Below are 5,691 nucleotides of genomic sequence, written 5' to 3'. Positions count from 1 at the left end.
GGCTGGTTGGATCCAGTAGGCCTCTTCTTACGTTCATAGGAGTTACCTCTGAGTAAACAGGTGAAGGTTTGCATCAGACGGACACCGGGAGGTGCGCTCCCTCGAATACACAACGCAAATAAAGCGGCACTGGAAGATGTGGAAATGCCCTCACCTTGAAAAGTTACTGATTCATTTTGGTGGGGCTCCATGTTGTGGCCGGAAATGTGGAAACTGATTTGCAAACGTGAAAGGGTGACGTCCGCTTAGATGCTTCTGGACCTCGCGGCTTTTTTGGAGCAAGGCCCCTTTGGCTGTTTAGAATATATCAGTTTTCCACCCGGGTAGTTTAGAAATAAAATACTGACTCAACAGAGTGAACACGCTGCGACCAATGTTCCCTCTAAGCTGTGGAGTCTTGTGAGCAAAAATTCTACTTTGTGAGCTACTGGCATTAAAGTTGTGAGCGAGCAATTTGGCTACTGCATAAATGAGTTTGCTCTGGAGTCATCCTTCCTGAGCTAAGACAAAAATGTGTGAGCCGGAGGCTAAAAAACTGTGAGCTAGCTCACACTAACTCAGCTTAGAGGGAACACTGGCTGCGACCCTAAGCCGAGACACGTCCGTGGAAAACCCTCAGTGTTTATATAAGGGGGGGGGGAAGGACTTTCTCTTGCATTTAGCCGGCCGGTTGCAGAGCAACTCTGAGGTAAATGAACAACATCTGTTCCAACAGCAGTTAATACTCGGAAATCACACCTCACCAGAGTAATTGAGGCCCAGCGTGGTATAGTGATTCATGCCGGCCTAGAAGCTGAAAGACCTGGGTTTGAATCGCCACCCTGCTGTTGAGTTCATTCTAATCTCGCATAGCTGGGAGACCACCTCTCCCCTTATGAGCCAGCCTTATGATCTGTTAGTCCCCGGGCCCAGGGACGTCTGTCTTGCCTCAGTTAGGGCAACCTGGTGGAATGAGCTCCCATATGAGATCAGGGCCTTGTGAAGTTCTGCAGGGCCTGCGAGACGGAGCTCTTCCACCAGGCGTTTAGTTGAGGTGGTGGGCGTCCTCCTTTTTAATCCATCTATTGGTGGATCAGATCTGAGTAATATCTGGAACACGACTGTAACAGGTCACATCCAGGGCATTTTTTGTAGAAAAAGCCCAGCAGGAACTCATTAGCAAATAGGCCACACCCAACAGCAGAAACTCATTAGCATATTAGACCACACCCTGACAACACCGCTCATTAGCATATTAGGCCGCACCCCCATGTTACCAGAAGTGTGGTCATCCAGCCACACCCACCTTTTGCTTCTTATTCTGTTTACCTTGTTTGTTGTCCAAACCCAGGGCCTTTTTTTGTAGCAGGAACTCCTTTGCATGTTAGTCCACACACCTCGAATGTAGCCAATCCTAATGAGTTTCTGCTGTTGGGTGTGGCCTGTTATGCTAATGAGTTCCTGCTGGGCGTGGCCAACTCGGGAGCCAGCCGGAACTCCGTTCCTGTGCGTTCCTGCCCAAAAATAGCCCTGGTCACATCTGTTGAGGCTCTGATTGGGTATATAAGAATTGCACTGTATTTTATCTGATGCATGTTAACTGTTTTTTAATTATTTATATATTATTTGATTGATTTGATTTATACCCTGCCCTCCCCGCTGATGGAACCCGTCCTGAGCCTGCTATGGGGGGAGGGTGGGTTACAAACCCAATAAAATAAAATATATTATTATTTTTATTTGAATTTATAAACCACATGACAAACCCGATGAATCTATATCCCCCCCCCACACCTCTTCTTCCTGTCTGTATCTCTCCTTTTTTAAAAGAGAAAATAATAAAAAATAAATTGGGGGGGGATATGATAAACCGCCCTCCCCCACAGGACTCAGGGCGGTGCACATCTACCTCGCAGGGTTACTTGCAAGGCCTCAGTTGGGAAGGGAAAGCCACGTACCCCATTCTGAACTCCCTGGAGGAATATCAGGACAAAAATGGATGGCTCGGCCTTGTATGAGGAAAGCCGCTTCCGATGTTTGGGGAAGGGCCCACAACTCGGTGGCACGGGGTGTGTGTGTGACCAGAAAACATTTTGTCTTTTGGCCCCTCTTCAAAAAGGGGGACGGACGGACTCATAGTTCCTCAAGGGGAGACGCCAGTGCCCATGCCTACTGACTTGACTTACCATCGAGACAGGAAGCTTGGGGGAGGGTCCTTGGCTCAGTGGCAGGGCATCTGCTTGACATGCAGAGGGTCCCAGGTTCAATCCCCGCCGTCTCCACTTGAAAGGACACCGGTAGTCGTAGATGTGAAGGTCTCGGCCCGAGACCCTGAAGAGCTGCTGCCAGCCTGAGCTGGCAATACTGACCGTGGTAGACCAAGGATCTGATTCCGCACGAGGCAGGTTCACGTGTTCCTGTGACAGAGGTGCAGGGTTTGGAAACGAGGTGTGTGAATGTGCCTCGAAAGACAACAGTAGCGACCTCCCTCCTGGTTTCCATGCCCTACACCAAGGGGTGGCAGATCACACGGTCTGTGTCCAAATGGTGACAAGGCTTTACCCCTGACCATTCAGGGATCTCAACCAAAGGACTGTGTGGAGATCAGTCACCATTCAGGACAATTCTGACTTCACCGAATGAGTGAAACTCAGTATAATGCAGCTGTGCAGTGGTGGAGAGTGGAGGACTCTAATCCGAAGAACCCGGTTTGATCCCCCACTTCTCCACGTGAAGCCTGCTGGGTGACCTCGGGCCAGTCACATTTTTCTCAGGGCTCTCCCAGCCTCACCTGGTGCCTGTTGTGGGGAGAGCCGGCCTGGCGCAGTGGTTAAGAGCGCCAGACTCTCATCTGGAGAGCCGGGTTCGATTCCCCACTCCTCCTCCACAAGAAGCCTCCTGGGTGCGCTTCGGCCAGTCCCAGTTCCCTCTGAACTCTCTCGGCCCTACCTGCCTCACAGGGTGCCTGTTGCGGGGAGAGAAAAGGAAGCCATTTTGAGAGGGTAGAGAAAAGCAGGATATAAAAACCAACTCTTCTTCTAATCTTCGATTCCCCACTCCTCCTCCACAAGAAGCCTCCTGGGTGCGCTTCGGCCAGTCCCAGTTCTCTCAGAGCTCTCTCAGCCCCACCTGCCTCACCAGGTGCCTCTTGTGGGGAGAGGAAGGGAAGGAGGCTGAGGCCGCTTTGAGACTCTTTAAGGTAAGGTAAAGGTAAAGGTTCTCTTGCTCGAAAGCCAGTCGAGTCCGACTCTAGGGTTGCGGTGCTCATCTCCGTTTCAAAGCCGAAGAGCCAGCGCTGTCCGAAGACGTTTCCGTGGTCATGTGGCCGGCATGACTAAACGCAAAGGCGCACGGAACGGTGTTACCTTCCCACCGAAGTGGTCCCTATTTATCTACTTGCAATTTCTTGCTTTCGAACTGCTAGGTTGGGAGGAGCTGGAACTAGAGACGGGAGCTCATTCCGTCATGCGGCACACTCGGGTCTCGAACTGCTGAACTACCGACCTTCCACAGCCTGCAGTTCAGCGTCTTAACCACTCGAGCCACCGCAGCTCCCTTTAAGGTAAAGTTGGATATAAAAAACAACTCTTCTCCTTCTAATCCGGAGAGCCAGGTTTGATTCCCCTCCTCCACAAGAAACCTGCTGGGCGCCCTTGGGCCAGCCACAGTTCGCTTTGGAGTCTCTCACCCCCCCCCCACCTCACAAGGGGCCCGTTTTGGGGAGGGGAAGGGAAAGGCGATTGTAAGCCGCTTTGAGACTCCTCCGGGTAGAGAAAAACGGGATATAAAAACCTGCTCTTCTTCTTCTGTACAAAATGATTCACAAAGTCACTTGGATAAATCCTTAGGGACTGGCCTACACAAGGGACTGGCCTATACTCCTTTGTATAGTTTGCTGTAAGCTGGGTCCCCATTATGTGATTTTGCTTGATTTAACGTGTCACAATAACTATTTGCTTCGCTTCAGTTCTTTTTAAATTGTGCCATCCCTCTTGAGTCCCATTGAGAAAGGCCGCAAACAAAAGACGTGCGTTCACGCTGTCCGCACAACACGTCCGCTGCCTCTTGCAGGACTAGAAACAAAAATTACGACCCTTCGTCTTGGTGCCTTTCAGTGGGGCTATGCTGGAGATAGGGTTGCCAGCCTCCAGGTGATGGCGGGAGATATCCCGCTATTCAGGGGTCATTTCCTGCAGGAGTGCACAGGAGCGGCGCTCCGGCAGTAAAGAGCCCAGGGGGCGGGCACATGCAACAAGCCCCGCCCCCTGCTCCCAGCAGCCCTCAGTCAGAGCAAGAAGCAGCCAGGTAAGCTGCAGAGCTCCCCCCAGCCCTCCCGGTCCAAAACAGTCCAGTGGCACCTTTAAGACCAAGTTTTATTCAGGTAGAAGCTCTCCTTCCTCTGCGAGGACAGATCTGCACGTCCCCTCCCCCCAATAGCTAGCAGTCCAAAATAGTCCAGTGGAGCCTGAGTGGTGGGTGTTGCCTTCTGACACACTTCCGGTGAGGTCAGGGGGTGTGGTATATGCAAATAAGTTATGCTAATGAGTTATGCTAATGAGCTCCTGCACCTCTTTTTCTACGAAATGACCCCTGCCGCTATTATAGCTGACCTCCAGGTGACAGATAGAAGAGGAGACTGGATTTATACCCCATCCTTTACTACCCAAAGGAGTCTTAGAGCGGCTTACAAACTCCTTTCCCTTCCCCTCCCCACAACAGACACCCTGCGAGGTAGAAGAAGAAGAGGAGATTGGATTTCTACCCCGTCCTTCACTACCCAAAGGAGTCTCAGAGCGGCTTACAAACTCCTTTCCCTTCCCCTCCCCACAACAGACAGCCTGCGAGGTAGAAGAAGAAGAGCAGATTGGATTTCTACCCCGTCCTTCACTACTCAAAGGAGTCTCAGAGCGGCTTACAAACTCCTTTCCCTTCCCCTCCCCACAACAGACACCCTGTGAGGTAAAAGAAGAAGAGATTGGATTTATACCCCGCCCTTCATAGCTAGCAATTATACCCCACCCAAATAGGTGAGGCTGAGAGAGCTCTGACAGAAACTGCTCTTTTTTTTCAAGAACAGCTGTGCCAGAACTATGGCTTGCCCAAGGTCATCCAGCAGCTGTGTCAAGAGATAGGCCTTCAAGAGACTAAAGTAATTGCACGAGTCAGTCAGTTAAGTTTTAGCTGGATGATGTTATGACGGCAGGTCAGCCAAACACAAACCGCCTGCTACTAATTACCGACTGCTGTAACGTCATGCAGCTGTTAGCGGTCAAAACCTTAGTGTGACTAAGAGAGCCAGTTTGGTGTAGTGGTTAAGTGTGCAGACTCTTATCTGGGAGAACCAGGTTTGATTCCCCACTCCTCCACTTGCACCTGGCTGGATGACCTTGGGCAAGCCGTAGTTCTGATAAGAGCTGTTCTTGAAAAAGGGCAGTTTCGGTCAAGAGCTCTCTCAGCCCCACCTACCTCACAGGGTGTCTGTTGTGGGGAGGGGAAGGGAAAGGAGTCTGTAAGCCGCTCTGAGACACCTTTGGGTAGTGAAGGGCGGGTTATAAATCCAACCTCTTCTTCTTCTTCTTCATCTTTGACCACTTCTGATCTAGATTGCCATGTGTAGACCACTGACTGGCTTATCGATTAGTTTGACGGCTGAATGACTATTTAGCTAGGAGGCAGGCACAGCAAAAGGAGATGACTCGTGGCTTGTTGCCC

This window comes from Gekko japonicus, unplaced genomic scaffold (assembly GCF_001447785.1).
Source record: "Gekko japonicus isolate JY-2015 unplaced genomic scaffold, Gekko_japonicus_V1.1 scaffold790, whole genome shotgun sequence".
Taxonomy (NCBI): Eukaryota; Metazoa; Chordata; class Lepidosauria; order Squamata; family Gekkonidae; genus Gekko; species Gekko japonicus.
Note: the sequence above shows the minus strand (reverse complement) of the source record.